Below are 21,349 nucleotides of genomic sequence, written 5' to 3' on the forward strand. Positions count from 1 at the left end.
TACTTGAAGAGCAGCAAGAGCTTTTGGTCCTGGTCCCTTTGCGGTGGCAGGAATCCCTGGACGTTCGCAATTGCTGAGCCTGCCTCCGGGTGTCCTCAGCAGCCCACGCAAACAGTGTTCTCTATTGGGAGGCTCTAGAAAGAGACAGTGCCAGCGTTGGTGGGTCTGTAAATGGGGTGTCCTGGCTACTTGAAGAGCAGCAAGAGCTTTTGGTCCTGGCCCCTTTGGGGTGGGAGGAATCCCTGGACGTTCGCAATTGCTGAGCCTGCCGACGAGTGTCCTCAGCAGTCCACGCAAATATTGTTCAATTTTGGGAGGCTCTAGAAAGAGACAGCGCCAGCGTTGGTGGGTCTGTGAATGGGGTTTGCCTGGCTACTTGAAGAGCAGCAAGAGCTTTTGGTCCTGGCCCCTTTGGGGTGGGAGGAATCCCTGGACGTTCGCAATTGCTGAGCCTGCCGCCGGCTATCCTCAGCGGCCCACGCAAACAGTGTTCTCTTTTGGGAGGCTCTAGAAAGAGACAGCGCCAGTGTTCGTGGGGCTATGAATGGGGTTGCCTGACTACTTGAAGAGCAGCAAGAGCTTTTGGTCCTGGCCCCTTTGGGGTGGGAGGAATCCCTGGACGTTCGCAATTGCTGAGCCTGCCGCCGGGTGTACTCGGTGGCCCACGCAGATAGTACTGGGCTTTTGGAGGAACTAGAAAAAGACAGAACTACCGTTGGCGGGACTGTGAATGGGGTTTGCCTGGCTACTTGAAGAGCAGCAAGAGCTTTTGGTCCTGGCCCCTTTGGGGTGGGAGGAATCCCTGGACGTTCGCAATTGCTGAGCCTGCCGCCGGGTGTCCTCAGCAGCCCACGCAAATAGTGTTCAATTTTGGGAGGCTCTAGAAAGAGACAGCGCCAGCGTTGGTGGGTCTGTGAATGGGGTTTGCCTGGCTACTTGAAGAGCAGCAAGAGCTTTTGGTCCTGGCCCCTTTGCGGTGGGAGGAATCCCTGGACGTTCGCAATTGCTGAGCCTGCCGCCGGCTATCCTCAGCGGCCCACGCAAACAGTGTTCTCTTTTGGGAGGCTCTAGAAAGAGACAGCGCCAGTGTTCGTGGGGCTATGAATGGGGTTGCCTGACTACTTGAAGAGCAGCAAGAGCTTTTGGTCCTGGCCCCTTTGCGGTGGGAGGAATCCCTGGACGTTCGCAATTGCTGATCCTGCCGCCGGGTGTACTCGGTGGCCCACGCAGATAGTACTGGGCTTTTGGAGGAACTAGAAAAAGACAGAACTACCGTTGGCGGGACTGTGAATGGGGTTTGCCTGGCTACTTGAAGAGCAGCAAGAGCTTTTGGTCCTGGCCCCTTTGGGGTGGGAGGAATCCCTGGACGTTCGCAATTGCTGAGCCTGCCGCCGGGTGTCCTCAGCAGCCCACGCAAATAGTGTTCAATTTTGGGAGGGTCTAGAAAGAGACAGCGCCAGCGTTGGTGGGTCTGTGAATGGGGTGTCCTGGCTACTTGAAGAGCAGCAAGAGCTTTTGGACCTGGCCCCTTTGCGGTGGGAGGAATCCCTGGACGTTCGCAATTGCTGAGCCTGCCGCCGGGTGTCCTCAGCGGCCCACGCAAACAGTGTTCTCTTTTGGGAGGCTCTAGAAAGAGACAGTGCCAGTGTTCGTGGGGCTATGAATGGGGTTTGCCTCGCTACTTGAAGAGCAGCAAGAGCTTTTGGTCCTGGCCCCTTTGCGGTGGTAGGAATCCCTGGACGTTCGCACTTGCTGAGCCTGCCTCCGGGTGTACTCGGCGGCCCACGCAGATAGTATTGGGCTTTCGGAGGCACTACACAGAGACAGCGCCAGCGTTGGTGGGTCTGTGAATGGGGTGTCCTGACTACTTGAAGAGCAGCAAGAGGTTTTGGTCCTGGCCCCTTTGCGGTGGTAGGAATCCCTGGACGTTTGCAATTGCTGAGCATGCCTCCGGGTGTACTCGGCAGCCCACGCAGATAGTAGTGGGCTTTTGGAGGAACTAGAAAGAGACAGCACTAGCGTTGGTGGGACTGTGAATGGGGTGTCCTGGCTACTTGAAGAGCAGCAAGAGCTTTTGGTCCTGGCCCCTTTGCGGTGGGAGGAATCCCTGGACGTTCGCAATTGCTGAGCCTGCCTCCGGGTGTCCTCAGCAGCCCACGCAAACAGTGTTCTCTTTTGGGAGGCTCTAGACAGAGACAGTGCCAGCGTTGGTGGGTCTGTGAATGGGGTTTGCCTGGCTACTTGAAGAGCAGCAAGAGCTTTTGGTCCTGGCCCCTTTGGGGTGGGAGGAATCCCTGGACGTTCGCAATTGCTGAGCCTGCCGCCGAGTGTCCTCAGCAGTCCACGCAAATATTGTTCAATTTTGGGAGGCTCTAGAAAGAGACAGCACCAGCGTTGGTGGGTCTGTGAATGGGGTGTCCTGGCTACTTGAAGAGCAGCAAGAGCTTTTGGTCCTGGCCCCTTTGCGGTGGGAGGAATCCCTGGACGTTCGCAATTGCTGAGCCTGCCTCCGGGTGTCCTCAGCGGCCCACGCAAACAGTGTTCTCTTTTGGGAGGCTCTAGAAAGAGACAGCGCCAGTGTTCGTGGGGCTATGAATGGGGTTGCCTGACTACTTGAAGAGCAGCAAGAGCTTTTGGTCCTGGCCCCTTTGCGGTGGGAGGAATCCCTGGACGTTCGCAATTGCTGAGCCTGCCTCAGGGTGTCCTCAGCGGCCCATGCAGATAGTATTGGGCTTTGGGAGGCACTAGAAAGAGACAGCGCCAGCGTTGGTGGGTCTGTGAATGGGGTGTCCTGGCTACTTGAAGAGCAGCAAGAGCTTTTGGACCTGGCCCCTTTGCGGTGGCAGGAATCCCTGGACGTTCGCAATTGCTGAGCCTGCCGCCGGGTGTCCTCAGCGGCCCACGCAAACAGTGTTCTCTTTTGGGAGGCTCTAGAAAGAGACAGTGCCAGTGTTCGTGGGGCTATGAATGGGGTTTGCCTCGCTACTTGAAGAGCAGCAAGAGCTTTTGGTCCTGGCCCCTTTGCGGTGGTAGGAATCCCTGGACGTTCGCACTTGCTGAGCCTGCCTCCGGGTGTACTCGGCGGCCCACGCAGATAGTATTGGGCTTTCGGAGGCACTACACAGAGACAGCGCCAGCGTTGGTGGGTCTGTGAATGGGGTGTCCTGACTACTTGAAGAGCAGCAAGAGCTTTTGGTCCTGGCCCCTTTGCGGTGGGAGGAATCCCTGGACGTTTGCAATTGCTGATCCTGCCGCCGGGTGTACTCGGTGGCCCACGCAGATAGTACTGGGCTTTTGGAGGAACTAGAAAAAGACAGAACTACCGTTGGCGGGACTGTGAATGGGGTTTGCCTGGCTACTTGAAGAGCAGCAAGAGCTTTTGGTCCTGGCCCCTTTGGGGTGGGAGGAATCCCTGGACGTTCGCAATTGCTGAGCCTGCCGCCGGGTGTCCTCAGCAGCCCACGCAAATAGTGTTCAATTTTGGGAGGCTCTAGAAAGAGACAGCGCCAGCGTTGGTGGGTCTGTGAATGGGGTGTCCTGGCTACTTGAAGAGCAGCAAGAGCTTTTGGACCTGGCCCCTTTGCGGTGGGAGGAATCCCTGGACGTTCGCAATTGCTGAGCCTGCCGCCGGGTGTCCTCAGCGGCCCACGCAAACAGTGTTCTCTTTTGGGAGGCTCTAGAAAGAGACAGTGCCAGTGTTCGTGGGGCTATGAATGGGGTTTGCCTCGCTACTTGAAGAGCAGCAAGAGCTTTTGGTCCTGGCCCCTTTGCGGTGGTAGGAATCCCTGGACGTTCGCACTTGCTGAGCCTGCCTCCGGGTGTACTCGGCGGCCCACGCAGATAGTATTGGGCTTTCGGAGGCACTACACAGAGACAGCGCCAGCGTTGGTGGGTCTGTGAATGGGGTGTCCTGACTACTTGAAGAGCAGCAAGAGGTTTTGGTCCTGGCCCCTTTGCGGTGGGAGGAATCCCTGGACGTTTGCAATTGCTGAGCATGCCTCCGGGTGTACTCGGCAGCCCACGCAGATAGTAGTGGGCTTTTGGAGGAACTAGAAAGAGACAGCACTAGCGTTGGTGGGACTGTGAATGGGGTGTCCTGGCTACTTGAAGAGCAGCAAGAGCTTTTGGTCCTGGCCCCTTTGCGGTGGGAGGAATCCCTGGACGTTCGCAATTGCTGAGCCTGCCTCCGGGTGTCCTCAGCAGCCCACGCAAACAGTGTTCTCTTTTGGGAGGCTCTAGACAGAGACAGTGCCAGCGTTGGTGGGTCTGTGAATGGGGTTTGCCTGGCTACTTGAAGAGCAGCAAGAGCTTTTGGTCCTGGCCCCTTTGGGGTGGGAGGAATCCCTGGACGTTCGCAATTGCTGAGCCTGCCGCCGAGTGTCCTCAGCAGTCCACGCAAATATTGTTCAATTTTGGGAGGCTCTAGAAAGAGACAGCACCAGCGTTGGTGGGTCTGTGAATGGGGTGTCCTGGCTACTTGAAGAGCAGCAAGAGCTTTTGGTCCTGGCCCCTTTGCGGTGGGAGGAATCCCTGGACGTTCGCAATTGCTGAGCCTGCCTCCGGGTGTCCTCAGCGGCCCACGCAAACAGTGTTCTCTTTTGGGAGGCTCTAGAAAGAGACAGCGCCAGTGTTCGTGGGGCTATGAATGGGGTTGCCTGACTACTTGAAGAGCAGCAAGAGCTTTTGGTCCTGGCCCCTTTGCGGTGGGAGGAATCCCTGGACGTTCGCAATTGCTGAGCCTGCCTCAGGGTGTCCTCAGCGGCCCATGCAGATAGTATTGGGCTTTGGGAGGCACTAGAAAGAGACAGCGCCAGCGTTGGTGGGTCTGTGAATGGGGTGTCCTGGCTACTTGAAGAGCAGCAAGAGCTTTTGGCCCTGGCCCCTTTGGGGTGGGAGGAATCCCTGGACGTTCGCAATTGCTGAGCCTGCCGCCGGGTGTCCTCAGCAGTCCTCGCAAATAGTGTTCAATTTTGGGAGGCTCTAGAAAGAGACAGCGCCAGCGTTGGTGGGTCTGTGAATGGGGTGTCCTGGCTACTTGAAGAGCAGCAAGAGCTTTTGGACCTGGCCCCTTTGCGGTGGCAGGAATCCCTGGACGTTCGCAATTGCTGAGCCTGCCGCCGGGTGTCCTCAGCGGCCCACGCAAACAGTGTTCTCTTTTGGGAGGCTCTAGAAAGAGACAGTGCCAGTGTTCGTGGGGCTATGAATGGGGTTTGCCTCGCTACTTGAAGAGCAGCAAGAGCTTTTGGTCCTGGCCCCTTTGCGGTGGTAGGAATCCCTGGACGTTCGCACTTGCTGAGCCTGCCTCCGGGTGTACTCGGCGGCCCACGCAGATAGTATTGGGCTTTCGGAGGCACTACACAGAGACAGCGCCAGCGTTGGTGGGTCTGTGAATGGGGTGTCCTGACTACTTGAAGAGCAGCAAGAGGTTTTGGTCCTGGCCCCTTTGCGGTGGGAGGAATCCCTGGACGTTTGCAATTGCTGAGCATGCCTCCGGGTGTACTCGGCAGCCCACGCAGATAGTACTGGGCTTTTGGAGGAACTAGAAAGAGACAGCACTAGCGTTGGTGGGACTGTGAATGGGGTGTCCTGGCTACTTGAAGAGCAGCAAGAGCTTTTGGTCTTGGCCCCTTTGCGGTGGCAGGAATCCCTGGACGTTCGCAATTGCTGAGCCTGCCTCCGGGTGTCCTCAGCAGCCCACGCAAACAGTGTTCTCTTTTGGGAGGCTCTAGAAAGAGACAGTGCCAGCGTTGGTGGGTCTGTGAATGGGGTTTGCCTGGCTACTTGAAGAGCAGCAAGAGCTTTTGGTCCTGGCCCCTTTGGGGTGGCAGGAATCCCTGGACGTTCGCAATTGCTGAGCCTGCCGCCGAGTGTCCTCAGCAGTCCACGCAAATATTGTTCAATTTTGGGAGGCTCTAGAAAGAGACAGCGCCAGCATTGGTGGGTCTGTGAATGGGGTGTCCTGGCTACTTGAAGAGCAGCAAGAGCTTTTGGTCCTGGCGCCTTTGGGGTGGGAGGAATCCCTGGACGTTCGCAATTGCTGAGCCTGCCTCAGGGTGTCCTCAGCGGCCCACGCAAACAGTGTTCTCTTTTGGGAGGCTCTAGAAAGAGACAGCGCCAGTGTTCGTGGGGCTATGAATGGGGTTGCCTGACTACTTGAAGAGCAGCAAGAGCTTTTGGTCCTGGCCCCTTTGCGGTGGGAGGAATCCCTGGACGTTCGCAATTGCTGAGCCCGCCGCCGGGTGTCCTCAGCGGCCCATGCAGATAGTATTGGGCTTTGGGAGGCACTAGAAAGAGACAGCGCCAGCGTTGGTGGGTCTCTGAATGGGGTGTCCTGGCTACTTGAAGAGCAGCAAGAGCTTTTGTTCCGGGTCCCTTTGGGGTGGGAGTAATCCCTGGACGTTCGCAATTGCTGAGCATGCCTCCGGGTGTACTCGGCGGCCCACGCAGATATTACTGGGCTTTTGGAGGCACTAGAAAGAGACAGCGCCAGCGTTTGTAGGGCTGTGAATGGGGTTGCCTGGCTACTTGAAGAGCAGCAAGAGCTTTTGGTCCTGGCCCCTTTGCGGTGGGAGGAATCCCTGGACATTCGCAATTGCTGAGCTGGGCTTCGGGTGTACTCGGCGGCCCACGCAGATAGTACTGGGCTTTTGGAGGAACTAGAAAGAGACAGCGCCAGCGTTGGTGGGTCTGTGAATGGGGTGTCCTGGCTACTTGAAGAGCAGCAAGAGCTTTTGGCCCTGGCCCCTTTGGGGTGGGAGGAATCCCTGGACGTTCGCAATTGCTGAGCCTGCCGCCAGGTGTCCTCAGCAGCCCACGCAAACAGTGTTCACTCTTGAGAGTCTCTATAAGAGACAGTGCCAGAGTTGGTGGGGCTGTGAATGGGGTTTGCCTGGCTACTTGAAGAGCAGCAAGAGCTTTTGGTCCTGGCCCCTTTGCGGTGGGAGGAATCCCTGGACGTTCGCAATTGCTGAGCCTGCCGCCGGGTGTCCTCAGCGGCCCACGCAAACAGTGTTCTCTTTTGGGAGGGTCTAGAAAGAGACAGTGCCAGTGTTTCTGGGGCTGTGAATGGGGTTTGCCTGACTACTTGAAGAGCAGCAAGAGCTTTTGGTCCTGGCCCCTTTGGGGTGGCAGGAATCCCTGGACGTTCGCAATTGCTGAGCCTGCCGCCAGGTGTCCTCAGCAGTCCACGCAAACAGTGTTCTCTTTTGGGAGGCTCTAGAAAGAGACAGTGCCAGTGTTCGTGGGGCTATGAATGGGGTTTGCATGGCTACTTGAAGAGCAGCAAGAGCTTTTGGTCCTGGCCCCTTTGCGGTGGGAGGAATCCCTGGACGTTCGCAATTGCTGATCCTGCCGCCGGGTGTACTCGGTGGCCCACGCAGATAGTACTGGGCTTTTGGAGGAACTAGAAAAAGACAGCACTACCGTTGGCGGGACTGTGAATGGGGTTTGCCTGGCTACTTGAAGAGCAGCAAGAGCTTTTGGTCCTGGCCCCTTTGCGGTGGGAGGAATCCCTGGACGTTCGCAATTGCTGAGCCTGCCGCCGGGTGTACTCGGCGGCCCACGCAGATAGTACTGCGCTTTTGGAGGCACTAGAAAGAGACAGCGCCAATGTTTTTGGGTCTGTGAATAGGGTTTGCCTGGCTACTTGAAGAGCAGCAAGAGCTTTTGGTCCTGGCCCCTTTGCGGTGGGAGGAATCCCTGGACATTCGCAATTGCTGAGCTGGGCTCCGGGTGTACTCGGCGGCCCACGCAGATAATACTGCGCTTTTGGAGGCACTAGAAAGAGACAGCGCCAACGTTTGTAGGGCTGTGAATGGGGTGTCCTGGCTACTTGAAGAGCAGCAAGAGCTTTTGGTCCTGGCCCCTTTGCGGTGGGAGGAATCCCTGGACGTTCGCAATTTCTGAGCCTGCCGCCGGGTGTCCTCAGCGGCCCACGCAAACAGTGTTCTCTTTTGGGAGGCTCTAGAAAGAGACAGCGCCAGTGTTCGTGGGGCTATGAATGGGGTTTGCCTGGCTACTTGAAGAGCAGCAAGAGCTTTTGTTCCTGGTCCCTTTGCGGTGGCAGGAATCCCTGGACGTTCGCAATTGCTGAGCCTGCCTGCGGGTGTACTCACCTCCACAGGCATATAATATTGGAGTTTGGGAGGCTCTAGAAAGAGACAGCACCAGCGTTGGTGGATCTGTGAATGGGGTTGCCTGGCTACTTGAAGAGCAGCAAGAGCTTTTGGTCCTGGCCCCTTTGCGGTGGCAGGAATCCCTGGACGTTTGCAATTGCTGAGCATGCCTCCGGGTGTACTCGGCAGCCCACGCAGATAGTACTGGGCTTTTGGAGGAACTAGAAAGAGACAGCACTAGCGTTGGTGGGACTGTGAATGGGGTGTCCTGGCTACTTGAAGAGCAGCAAGAGCTTTTGGTCCTGGCCCCTTTGCGGTGGCAGGAATCCCTGGACGTTTGCAATTGCTGAGCATCCCTCCGGGTGTCCTCAGCAGCCCACGCAAACAGTGTTCTATTTTGGGAGGCTCTAGAAAGAGACAGTGCCAGCGTTTGTGGGTCTGTAAATGGGGTTTGCCTGGCTACTTGAAGAGCAGCAAGAGCTTTTGGTCCTGGCCCCTTTGGGGTGGGAGGAATCCCTGGACATTCGCAATTGCTGAGCCTGCCGCCGAGTGTCCTCAGCAGTCCACGCAAATATTGTTCAATTTTGGGAGGCTCTAGAAAGAGACAGCGCCAGCGTTGGTGGGTCTGTGAATGGGGTGTCCTGACTACTTGAAGAGCAGCAAGAGCTTTTGGTCCTGGCCCCTTTGGGGTGGGAGGAATCCCTGGACGTTCGCAATTGCTGAGCCTGCCGCCGGGTGTCCTCAGCGGCCCACGCAAACAATGTTCTCTTTTGGGAGGCTCTAGAAAGAGACAGTGCCAGTGTTCGTGGGGCTATGAATGGGGTTGCCTGACTACTTGAAGAGCAGCAAGAGCTTTTGGTCCTGGCCCCTTTGCGGTGGGAGGAATCCCTGGACGTTCGCAATTGCTGAGCCTGCCTCAGGGTGTCCTCAGCGGCCCATGCAGATAGTATTGGGCTTTGGGAGGCACTAGAAAGAGACAGCGCCAGCGTTGGTGGGTCTGTGAATGGGGTGTCCTGGCTACTTGAAGAGCAGCAAGAGCTTTTGTTCCTGGCCCCTTTGCGGTGGGAGGAATCCCTGGACGTTTGCAATTGCTGAGCCTGCCTCCGGGTGTACTCGGCGGCCCACGCAGATAGTACTGGGCTTTTGGAGGAACTAGAAAGAGACAGCGCCAGCGTTGGTGGGTCTGTGAATGGGGTGTCCTGGCTACTTGAAGAGCAGCAAGAGCTTTTGGTCCTGGCCCCTTTGCGGTGGCAGGAATCCCTGGACGTTCGCAATTGCTGAGCCTGCCTCCGGGTGTCCTCAGCAGCCCACGCAAACAGTGTTCTCTTTTGGGAGGCTCTAGAAAGAGACAGCACCAGCGTTGGTGGGGCTGTGAATGGGGTTTGCCTGGCTACTTGAAGAGCAGCAAGAGCTTTTGTTCCGGGGCCCTTTGGGGTGGCAGGAATCCCTGGACGTTTGCAATTGCTGAGCCTGCCTCCGGGTGTACTCGGCGGCCCACGCAGATAGTACTGGGCTTTTGGAAGAACTAGAAAGAGACAGCACTAGCGTTGGTGGGACTGTGAATGGGGTGTCCTGGCTACTTGAAGAGCAGCAAGAGCTTTTGGTCCTGGCCCCTTTGCGGTGGCAGGAATCCCTGGACGTTTGCAATTGCTGAGCCTGCCTCCGGGTGTCCTCAGCAGCCCACGCAAACAGTGTTCACTCTTGAGAGTCTCTATAACAGACAGTGCCAGAGTTGGTGGGGCTGTGAATGGGGTTTGCCTGGCTACTTGAAGAGCAGCAAGCGCTTTTGGTCCTGGCCCCTTTGCGGTGGGAGGAATCCCTGGACGTTTGCAATTGCTGAGCCTGCCGCCGGGTGTCCTCAGCGGCCCACGCAAACAGTGTTCTCTTTTGGGAGGGTCTAGAAAGAGACAGTGCCAGTGTTTCTGGGGCTGTGAATGGGGTTTGCCTGGCTACTTGAAGAGCAGCAAGAGCTTTTGGTCCTGGCCCCTTTGCGGTGGGAGGAATTCCTGGACGTTCGCAATTGCTGAGCCTGCCGCCGGGTGTACTCGGCGGCCCACGCAGATAGTACTGGGCTTTTGGAGGCACTAGAAAGAGACAGCGCCAATGTTTTTGGCTCTGTGAATATGGTTTGCCTGGCTACTTGAAGAGCAGCAAGAGCTTTTGGTCCTGGCCCCTTTGCGGTGGCAGGAATCCCTGGACGTTTGCAATTGCTGAGCATGCCTCCGGGTGTCCTCAGCAGCCCACGCAAACAGTGTTCACTCTTGAGAGTCTCTATAACAGACAGTGCCAGAGTTGGTGGGGCTGTGAATGGGGTTTGCCTGGCTACTTGAGGAGCAGCAAGAGCTTTTGGTCCTGGCCCCTTTGCGGTGGGAGGAATCCCTGGACGTTTGCAATTGCTGAGCCTGCCGCCGGGTGTCCTCAGCGGCCCACGCAAACAGTGTTCTCTTTTGGGAGGGTCTAGAAAGAGACAGTGCCAGTGTTTCTGGGGCTGTGAATGGGGTTTGCCTGACTACTTGAAGAGCAGCAAGAGCTTTTGGTCCTGGCCCCTTTGGGGTGGCAGGAATCCCTGGACGTTCGCAATTGCTGAGCCTGCCGCCGGGTGTCCTCAGCAGTCCACGCAAACAGTGTTCTCTTTTGGGAGGCTCTAGAAAGAGACAGTGCCAGTGTTCGTGTGGCTATGAATGGGGTTTGCCTGGCTACTTGAAGAGCAGCAAGAGCTTTTGGTCCTGGCCCCTTTGCGGTGGGAGGAATCCCTGGACGTTCGCAATTGCTGAGCCTGCCGCCGGGTGTACTCGGCGGCCCGCGCAGATAGTATTGGGCTTTGGGAGGCACCAGAAAGAGACAGCGCCAGCGTTTGTAGGGCTGTGAATGGGGTTGCGTGGCTACTTGAAGAGCAGCAAGAGCTTTTGGTCCTGGTCCCTTTGCGGTGGGAGGAATCCCTGGACATTCGCAATTGCTGAGCCTGTCGCCGGGTGTACTCGGCGGCCCACGCAGATAGTACTGGGCTTTTGGAGGCACTAGAAAGAGACAGCGCCAACGTTTGTAGGGCTGTGAATGGGGTGTCCTGGCTACTTGAAGAGCAGCAAGAGCTTTTGGTCCTGGCCCCTTTGCGGTGGGAGGAATCCCTGGACGTTCGCAATTGCTGAGCCTGCCGCCGGGTGTCCTCAGCGGCCCACGCAAACAGTGTTCTCTTTTGGGAGGCTCTAGAAAGAGACAGCGCCAGTGTTCGTGGGGCTATGAATGGGGTTTGCCTGGCTACTTGAAGAGCAGCAAGAGCTTTTGGTCCTGGCCCCTTTGCGGTGGGAGGAATCCCTGGACGTTCGCAATTGCTGATCCTGCCGCCGGGTGTACTCGGTGGCCCACGCAGATAGTACTGGGCTTTTGGAGGAACTAGAAAAAGACAGCACTACCGTTGGCGGGACTGTGAATGGGGTTTGCCTGGCTACTTGAAGAGCAGCAAGAGCTTTTGGTCCTGGCCCCTTTGCGGTGGGAGGAATCCCTGGACGTTCGCAATTGCTGAGCCTGCCGCCGGGTGTACTCGGCGGCCCACGCAGATAGTACTGCGCTTTTGGAGGCACTAGAAAGAGACAGCGCCAATGTTTTTGGGTCTGTGAATAGGGTTTGCCTGGCTACTTGAAGAGCAGCAAGAGCTTTTGGTCCTGGTCCCTTTGCGGTGGGAGGTATCCCTGGACATTCGCAATTGCTGAGCTGGGCTCCGGGTGTACTCGGCGGCCCACGCAGATAGTACTGCGCTTTTGGAGGCACTAGAAAGAGACAGCGCCAACGTTTGTAGGGCTGTGAATGGGGTGTCCTGGCTACTTGAAGAGCAGCAAGAGCTTTTGGTCCTGGCCCCTTTGCGGTGGCAGGAATCCCTGGACGTTCGCAATTGCTGAGCCTGCCTCCGGGTGTACTCGGCAGCCCACGCAGATAGTACTGGGCTTTTGGAGGAACTAGAAAGAGACAGCACTAGCGTTGGTGGGACTGTGAATGGGGTGTCCTGGCTACTTGAAGAGCAGCAAGAGCTTTTGGTCCTGGTCCCTTTGCGGTGGCAGGAATCCCTGGACGTTCGCAATTGCTGAGCCTGCCTCAGGGTGTCCTCAGCAGCCCACGCAAACAGTGTTCTCTTTTGGGAGGCTCTTGAAAGAGACAGTGCCAGTGTTCGTGGGGCTGTGAATGGGGTTTGCCTGGCTACTTGAAGAGCAGCAAGAGCTTTTGGTCCTGGCCCCTTTGGGGTGGCAGGAATCCCTGGACGTTCGCAATTGCTGAGCCTGCCGCCGAGTGTCCTCAGCAGTCCACGCAAATATTGTTCAATTTTGGGAGGCTCTAGAAAGAGACAGCGCCAGCGTTGGTGGGTCTGTGAATGGGGTTGCCTGGCTACTTGAAGAGCAGCAAGAGCTTTTGGTCCTGGCCCCTTTGCGGTGGCAGGAATCCCTGGACGTTCGCAATTGCTGAGCCTGCCGCCGGGTGTCCTCAGCGGCCCACGCAAACAGTGTTCTCTTTTGGGAGGCTCTAGAAAGAGACAGCGCCAGTGTTCGTGGGGCTATGAATGGGGTTGCCTGACTACTTGAAGAGCAGCAAGAGCTTTTGGTCCTGGCCCCTTTGCGGTGGGAGGAATCCCTGGACGTTCGCAATTGCTGAGCCTGCCGCCGGGTGTCCTCAGCGGCCCATGCAGATAGTATTGGGCTTTGGGAGGCACTAGAAAGAGACAGCGCCAGCGTTGGTGGGTCTGTGAATGGGGTGTCCTGGCAACTTGAAGAGCAGCAAGAGCTTTTGTTCCTGGTCCCTTTGCGGTGGGAGGAATCCCTGGACGTTCGCAATTGCTGAGCCTGCCTCCGGGTGTACTCGGCGGCCCACACAGATATTACTGGGCTTTTGGAGGCCCTAGAAAGAGACAGCGCCAGCGTTTGTAGGGCTGTGAATGGGGTTGCCTGGCTACTTGAAGAGCAGCAAGAGCTTTTGTTCCTGGCCCCTTTGCGGTGGGAGGAATCCCTGGACGTTTGCAATTGCTGAGCCTGCCTCCGGGTGTACTCGGCGGCCCACGCAGATAGTACTGGGCTTTTGGAGGAACTAGAAAGAGACAGCGCCAGCGTTGGTGGGTCTGTGAATGGGGTGTCCTGGCTACTTGAAGAGCAGCAAGAGCTTTTGGTCCTGGCCCCTTTGCGGTGGCAGGAATCCCTGGACGTTCGCAATTGCTGAGCCTGCCTCCGGGTGTCCTCAGCAGCCCACGCAAACAGTGTTTTCTTTTGGGAGGCTCTAGAAAGAGACAGCACCAGCGTTGGTGGGGCTGTGAATGGGGTGTCCTGGCTACTTGAAGAGCAGCAAGAGCTTTTGGTCCTGGCCCCTTTGCGGTGGCAGGAATCCCTGGACGTTTGCAATTGCTGAGCCTGCCTCCGGGTGTCCTCAGCAGCCCACGCAAACAGTGTTCACTCTTGAGAGTCTCTATAAGAGACAGTGCCAGAGTTGGTGGGGCTGTGAATGGGGTGTCCTTACTACTTGAAGAGCAGCAAGAGCTTTTGGTCCTGGCCCCTTTGGGGTGGGAGGAATCCCTGGACGTTTGCAATTGCTGAGCCTGCCGCCGGGTGTCCTCAGCGGCCCACGCAAACAGTGTTCTCTTTTGGGAGGGTCTAGAAAGAGACAGTGCCAGTGTTTCTGGGGCTGTGAATGGGGTTTGCCTGACTACTTGAAGAGCAGCAAGAGCTTTTGGTCCTGGCCCCTTTGCGGTGGCAGGAATCCCTGGACGTTCGCAATTGCTGAGCCTGCCGCCGGGTGTACTCGGCGGCCCACGCAGATAGTAATGGGCTTTGGGAGGCACCAGAAAGAGACAGCGCCAGCGTTTGTAGGGCTGTGAATGGGGTTGCGTGGCTACTTGAAGAGCAGCAAGAGCTTTTGGTCCTGGTCCCTTTGCGGTGGGAGGAATCCCTGGACATTCGCAATTGCTGAGCTGGGCTCCGGGTGTACTCGGCGGCCCACGCAGATAGTACTGCGCTTTTGGAGGCACTAGAAAGAGACAGCGCCAACGTTTGTAGGGCTGTGAATGGGCTGTCCTGGCTACTTGAAGAGCAGCAAGAGCTTTTGGTCCTGGCCCCTTTGGGGTGGGAGGAATCCCTGGACGTTCGCAATTGCTGAGCCTGCCGCCGGGTGTCCTCAGCAGCCCACGCAAATAGTGTTCAATTTTGGGAGGCTCTAGAAAGAGACAGTGCCAGTGTTTCTGGGTCTGTGAATGGGGTGTCCTGGCTACTTGAAGAGCAGCAAGAGCTTTTGGACCTGGCCCCTTTGCGGTGGCAGGAATCCCTGGACGTTCGCAATTGCTGAGCCTGCCTCCGGGTGTCCTCAGCGGCCCACGCAAACAGTGTTCTCTTTTGGGAGGCTCTAGAAAGAGACAGCGCCAGTGTTCGTGGGGCTATGAATGGGGTTGCCTGACTACTTGAAGAGCAGCAAGAGCTTTTGGTCCTGGCCCCTTTGGGGTGGGAGGAATCCCTGGACGTTCGCAATTGCTGAGCCTGCCGCCGGGTGTCCTCAGCGGCCCATGCAGATAGTATTGGGCTTTGGGAGGCACTAGAAAGAGACAGCGCCAGCGTTGGTGGGTCTGTGAATTGGGTGTCCTGGCTACTTGAAGAGCAGCAAGAGCTTTTGTTCCGGGTCCCTTTGAGGTGGGAGGAATCCCTGGACGTTCACAATTGCTGAGCCTGCCTCCGGGTGTACTCGGCGGCCCACGCAGATATTACTGGGCTTTTGGAGGCACTAGAAAGAGACAGCGCCAGCGTTTGTAGGGCTGTGAATGGGGTTGCCTTGCTACTTGAAGAGCAGCAAGAGCTTTTGGTCCTGGCCCCTTTGCGGTGGGAGGAATCCCTGGACGTTTGCAATTGCTGAGCCTGCCTCCGGGTGTACTCGGCGGCCCACGCAGATAGTACTGGGCTTTTGGAGGAACTAGAAAGAGACAGCGCCAGCGTTGGTGGGTCTGTGAATGGGGTGTCCTGGCTACTTGAAGAGCAGCAAGAGCTTTTGGTCCTGGCCCCTTTGCGGTGGCAGGAATCCCTGGACGTTCGCAATTGCTGAGCCTGCCTCCGGGTGTCCTCAGCAGCCCACACAAACAGTGTTCTCTTTTGGGAGGCTCTAGAAAGAGACAGCCCCAGCGTTGGTGGGGCTGTGAATGGGGTTTGCCTGGCTACTTGAAGAGCAGCAAGAGCTTTTGTTCCGGGGCCCTTTGGGGTTGCAGGAGTCCCTGGACGTTTGCAATTGCTGAGCCTGCCTCAGGGTGTACTCGGCGGCCCACGCAGATAGTACTGGGTTTTTGGAGGAACTAGAAAGAGACAGCACTAGCGTTGGTGGGTCTGTGAATGGGGTGTCCTGGCTACTTGAAGAGCAGCAAGAGCTTTTGGTCCTGGCCCCTTTGCGGTGGCAGGAATCCCTGGACGTTTGCAATTGCTGATCCTGCCTCCAGGTGTCCTCAGCAGCCCACGCAAACAGTGTTCACTTTTGGGAGTGTCTATAAGAGACAGTGCCAGCGTTGGTGGGGCTGTGAATGGGGTTTGCCTGGCTACTTGAAGAGCAGCAAGAGCTTTTGATCCTGGGCCCTTTGCGGTGGCAGGAATCCCTGGACGTTTGCAATTGCTGAGCCTGCCGCCGGGTGTCCTCAGCGGCCCACGCAAACAGTGTTCTCTTTTGGGAGGTTCTAGAAAGAGACAGCGCCAGTGTTTCTGGGGCTGTGAATGGGGTTTGCCTGGCTACTTGAAGAGCAGCAAGAGCTTTTGGACCTGGCCCCTTTGCGGTGGGAGGAATCCCTGGACGTTCGCAATTGCTGAGCCTGCCGCCGGGTGTACTCGGCGGCCCACGCAGATAGTAATGGGCTTTGGGAGGCACCAGAAAGAGACAGCGCCAGCGTTTGTAGGGCTGTGAATGTGGTTGCGTGGCTACTTGAAGAGCAGCAAGAGCTTTTGGTCCTGGCCCCTTTGGGGTGGGAGGAATTTCTGGACGTTCGCAATTGCTGAGCCTGCCGCCGGGTGTCCTCAGCAGCCCACGCAAATAGTGTTCAATTTTGGGAGGCTCTAGAAAGAGACAGCACCAGCGTTGGTGGGTCTGTGAATGGGGTGTCCTGGCTACTTGAAGAGCAGCAAGAGCTTTTGGACCTGGCCCCTTTGCGGTGGGAGGAATCCCTGGACGTTCGCACTTGCTGAGCCTGCCTCCGGGTGTACTCGGCGGCCCACGCAGATATTATTGGGCTTTCGGAGGCACTACACAGAGACAGCGCCAGCGTTGGTGGGTCTGTGAATGGGGTGTCCTGACTACTTGAAGAGCAGCAAGAGCTTTTGGTCCTGGCCCCTTTGCGGTGGCAGGAATCCCTGGACGTTCGCAATTGCTGAGCCTGCCTCCGGGTGTACTAGGCGGCCCACGCAGATAGTATTGGGCTTTGGGAGGCACCAGAAAGAGACAGCGCCAGCGTTTGAAGGGCTGTGAATGGGGTTTGCCTGGCTACTTGAAGAGCAGCAAGAGCTTTTGTTCCTGGTCCCTTTGCGGTGGGAGGAATCCCTGGACATTCGCAATTGCTGAGCTGGGCTCCGGGTGTATTCACCTCAACAGGCATATAATATTGGAGTTTGGGAGGCTCTACAAAGAGACAGCACCTGCGTTGGTGGATCTGTGAATGGGGTTGCCTGGCTACTTGAAGAGCAGCAAGAGCTTTTGGTCCTGGCCCCTTTGCGGTGGCAGGAATCCCTGGACGTTTGCAATTGCTGAGCATGCCTCCGGGTGTACTCGGCAGCCCACGCAGATAGTACTGGGCTTTTGGAGGAACTAGAAAGAGACAGCACTAGCGTTGGTGGGACTGTGAATGGGGTGTCCTGGCTACTTGAAGAGCAGCAAGAGCTTTTGGTCCTGGCCCCTTTGCGGTGGCAGGAATCCCTGGACGTTCGCAATTGCTGAGCCTGCCTCCGGGTGTCCTCAGCAGCCCACGCAAACAGTGTTCTCTTTTGGGAGGCTCTAGACAGAGACAGTGCCAGCGTTGGTGGGTCTGTGAATGGGGTTTGCCTGGCTACTTGAAGAGCAGCAAGAGCTTTTGGTCCTGGCCCCTTTGGGGTGGGAGGAATCCCTGGACGTTCGCAATTGCTGAGCCTGCCGCCGAGTGTCCTCAGCAGTCCACGCAAATATTGTTCAATTTTGGGAGGCTCTAGAAAGAGACAGCGCCAGCGTTGGTGGGTCTGTGAATGGGGTGTCCTGGCTACTTGAAGAGCAGCAAGAGCTTTTGGTCCTGGCCCCTTTGCGGTGGCAGGAATCCCTGGACGTTCGCAATTGCTGAGCCTGCCGCCGGGTGTCCTCAGCGGCCCACGCAAACAGTGTTCTCTTTTGGGAGGCTCTAGAAAGAGACAGCGCCAGTGTTCGTGGGGCTATGAATGGGGTTGCCTGACTACTTGAAGAGCAGCAAGAGCTTTTGGTCCTGGCCCCTTTGGGGTGGGAGGAATCCCTGGACGTTCGCAATTGCTGAGCCTGCCGCCGGGTGTCCTCAGCGGCCCATGCAGATAGTATTGGGCTTTGGGAGGCACTAGAAAGAGACAGCGCCAGCGTTGGTGGGTCTGTGAATGGGGTGTCCTGGCTACTTGAAGAGCAGCAAGAGCTTTTGTTCCGGGTCCCTTTGAGGTGGGAGGAATCCCTGGACGTTCGCAATTGCTGAGCCTGCCTCCAGGTGTACTCGGCGGCCCACGCAGATATTACTGGGCTTTTGGAGGCACTAGAAAGAGACAGCGCCAGCGTTTGTAGGGCTGTGAATGGGGTTGCCTTGCTACTTGAAGAGCAGCAAGAGCTTTTGGTCCTGGCCCCTTTGCGGTGGGAGGAATCCCTGGACGTTTGCAATTGCTGAGCCTGCCTCCGGGTGTACTCGGCGGCCCACGCAGATAGTACTGGGCTTTTGGAGGAACTAGAAAGAGACAGCGCCAGCGTTGGTGGGTCTGTGAATGGGGTGTCCTGGCTACTTGAAGAGCAGCAAGAGCTTTTGGTCCTGGCCCCTTTGCGGTGGCAGGAATCCCTGGACGTTCGCAATTGCTGAGCCTGCCTCCGGGTGTCCTCAGCAGCCCACGCAAACAGTGTTCTCTTTTGGGAGGCTCTAGAAAGAGAGAGCCCCAGCGTTGGTGGGGCTGTGAATGGGTTTGCCTGGCTACTTGAAGAGCAGCAAGAGCTTTTGTTCCGGGGCCCTTTGGGGTGGCAGGAATCCCTGGACGTTTGCAATTGCTGAGCCTGCCTCAGGGTGTACTCGGCGGCCCACGCAGATAGTACTGGGTTTTTGGAGGAACTAGAAAGAGACAGCACTAGCGTTGGTGGGTCTGTGAATGGGGTGTCCTGGCTACTTGAAGAGCAGCAAGAGCTTTTCGTCCTGGCCCCTTTGCGGTGGCAGGAATCCCTGGACGTTTGCAATTGCTGATCCTGCCTCCAGGTGTCCTCAGCAGCCCACGCAAACAGTGTTCACTTTTGGGAGTCTCTATAAGAGACAGTGCCAGCGTTGGTGGGGCTGTGAATGGGGTTTGCCTGGCTACTTGAAGAGCAGCAAGAGCTTTTGGTCCTGGCCCCTTTGCGGTGGCAGGAATCCCTGGACGTTTGCAATTGCTGAGCCTGCCGCCGGGTGTCCTCAGCGGCCCACGCAAACAGTGTTCTCTTTTGGGAGGTTCTAGAAAGAGACAGCGCCAGTGTTTCTGGGGCTGTGAATGGGGTTTGCCTGGCTACTTGAAGAGCAGCAAGAGCTTTTGGACCTGGCCCCTTTGCGGTGGGAGGAATCCCTGGACGTTCGCAATTGCTGAGCCTGCCGCCGAGTGTCCTCAGCAGTCCACGCAAATAGTGTTCTCTTTTGGGAGGCTCTAGAAAGAGACAGCCCCAGCGTTGGTGGGTCTGTGAATGGGGTGTCCTGGCTACTTGAAGAGCAGCAAGAGCTTTTGGTCCTGGCCCCTTTGCGGTGGCAGGAATCCCTGGACGTTCGCAATTGCTGAGCCTGCCTCCGGGTGTCCTCAGCAGCCCACGCAAACAGTGTTCTCTTTTGGGAGGCTCTAGAAAGAGACAGCACCAGCGTTGGTGGGGCTGTGAATGGGGTTTGCCTGGCTACTTGAAGAGCAGCAAGAGCTTTTGTTCCGGGGCCCTTTGGGGTGGCAGGAATCCCTGGACGTTTGCAATTGCTGATCCTGCCGCCGGGTGTACTCGGTGGCCCACGCAGATAGTACTGGGCTTTTGGAGGAACTAGAAAGAGACAGCACTAGCTTTGGTGGGTCTGTGAATGGGGTGTCCTGGCTACTTGAAGAGCAGCAAGAGCTTTTGGTCCTGGCCCCTTTGCGGTGGCAGGAATCCCTGGACGTTTGCAATTGCTGAGCCTGCCTCCGGGTGTCCTCAGCAGCCCACGCAAACAGTGTTCACTTTTGGGAGTCTCTATAAGAGACAGCGCCAGAGTTGGTGGGGCTGTGAATGGGGTTTGCCTGGCTACTTGAAGAGCAGCAAGAGCTTTTGGTCCTGGGCCCTTTGCGGTGGGAGGAATCCCTGGACGTTTGCAATTGCTGAGCCTGCCGCCGGGTGTCCTCAGCGGCCCACGCAAACAGTGTTCTCTTTTGGGAGGTTCTAGAAAGAGACAGCGCCAGTGTTTCTGGGGCTGTGAATGGGGTTTGCCTGGCTACTTGAAGAGCAGCAAGAGCTTTTGGACCTGGGCCCTTTGCGGTGGGAGGAATCCCTGGACGTTCGCACTTGCTGAGCCTGCCGCCGGGTGTCCTCAGCAGTCCACGCAAATAGTGTTCAATTTTGGGAGGCTCTAGAAAGAGACAGCGCCAGCGTTGGTGGGTCTGTGAATGGGGTGTCCTGGCTACTTGAAGAGCAGCAAGAGCTTTTGGTCCTGGCCCCTTTGCGGTGGCAGGAATCCCTGGACGTTCGCAATTGCTGAGCCTGCCGCCGGGTGTCCTCAGCGGCCCACGCAAACAGTGTTCTCTTTTGGGAGGCTCTAGAAAGAGACAGTGCCAGTGTTCGTGGGGCTATGAATGGGGTTTGCCTCGCTACTTGAAGAGCAGCAAGAGCTTTTGGTCCTGGCCCCTTTGCGGTGGGAGGAATCCCTGGACGTTCGCAATTGCTGAGCCTGCCTCCGGGTGTACTCGGCGGCCCACGCAGATAGTATTGGGCTTTCGGAGGCACCAGAAAGAGACAGCGCCAGCGTTGGTGGGTCTGTGAATGGGGTGTCCTGGCTACTTGAAGAGCAGCAAGAGCTTTTGGTCCTGGCCCCTTTGCGGTGGCAGGAATCCCTGGACGTTCGCAATTGCTGAGCCTGCCTCCGGGTGTACTCGGCGGCCCACGCAGATAGTATTGGGCTTTGGGAGGCACCAGAAAGAGACAGCGCCAGCGTTTGTAGGGCTGTGAATGGGGTGTCCTGGCTACTTGAAGAGCAGCAAGAGCTTTTGTTCCTGGTCCCTTTGCGTTGGGAGGAATCCCTGGACGTTCGCAATTGCTGAGCTGGGCTCCGGGTGTACTCACCTCCACAGGCATATAATATTGGAGTTTGGGAGGCTCTAGAAAGAGACAGCACCAGCGTTGGTGGGTCTGTGAATGGGGTTGCCTGGCTACTTGAAGAGCAGCAAGAGCTTTTGGTCCTGGCCCCTTTGCGGTGGCAGGAATCCCTGGACGTTTGCAATTGCTGAGCATGCCTCCGGGTGTACTCGGCAGCCCACGCAGATAGTACTGGGCTTTTGGAGGAACTAGAAAGACACAGCACTAGCGTTGGTGGGACTGTGAATGGGGTGTCCTGGCTACTTGAAGAGCAGCAAGAGCTTTTGGTCCTGGCCCCTTTGCGGTGGCAGGAATCCCTGGACGTTCGCAATTGCTGAGCCTGCCTCCGGGTGTCCTCAGCAGCCCACGCAAACAGTGTTCTCTTTTGGGAGGCTCTAGAAAGAGACAGCGCCAGCGTTGGTGGGTCTGTGAATGGGGTTGCCTGGCTACTTGAAGAGCAGCAAGAGCTTTTGGTCCTGGCCCCTTTGCGGTGGCAGGAATCCCTGGACGTTCGCAATTGCTGAGCCTGCCGCCGAGTGTCCTCAGCAGTCCACGCAAATATTGTTCAATTTTGGGAGGCTCTAGAAAGAGACAGCGCCAGCGTTGGTGGGTCTGTGAATGGGGTTGCCTGGCTACTTGAAGAGCAGCAAGAGCTTTTGTTCCTGGCCCCTTTGCGGTGGCAGGAATCCCTGGACGTTTGCAATTGCTGAGCCTGCCTCCGGGTGTACTCGGCGGCCCACGCA

This window comes from Platalea leucorodia (genome assembly GCF_965183815.1).
Source record: "Platalea leucorodia genome assembly, chromosome: 6".
NCBI lineage: Eukaryota > Metazoa > Chordata > Aves > Pelecaniformes > Threskiornithidae > Platalea > Platalea leucorodia.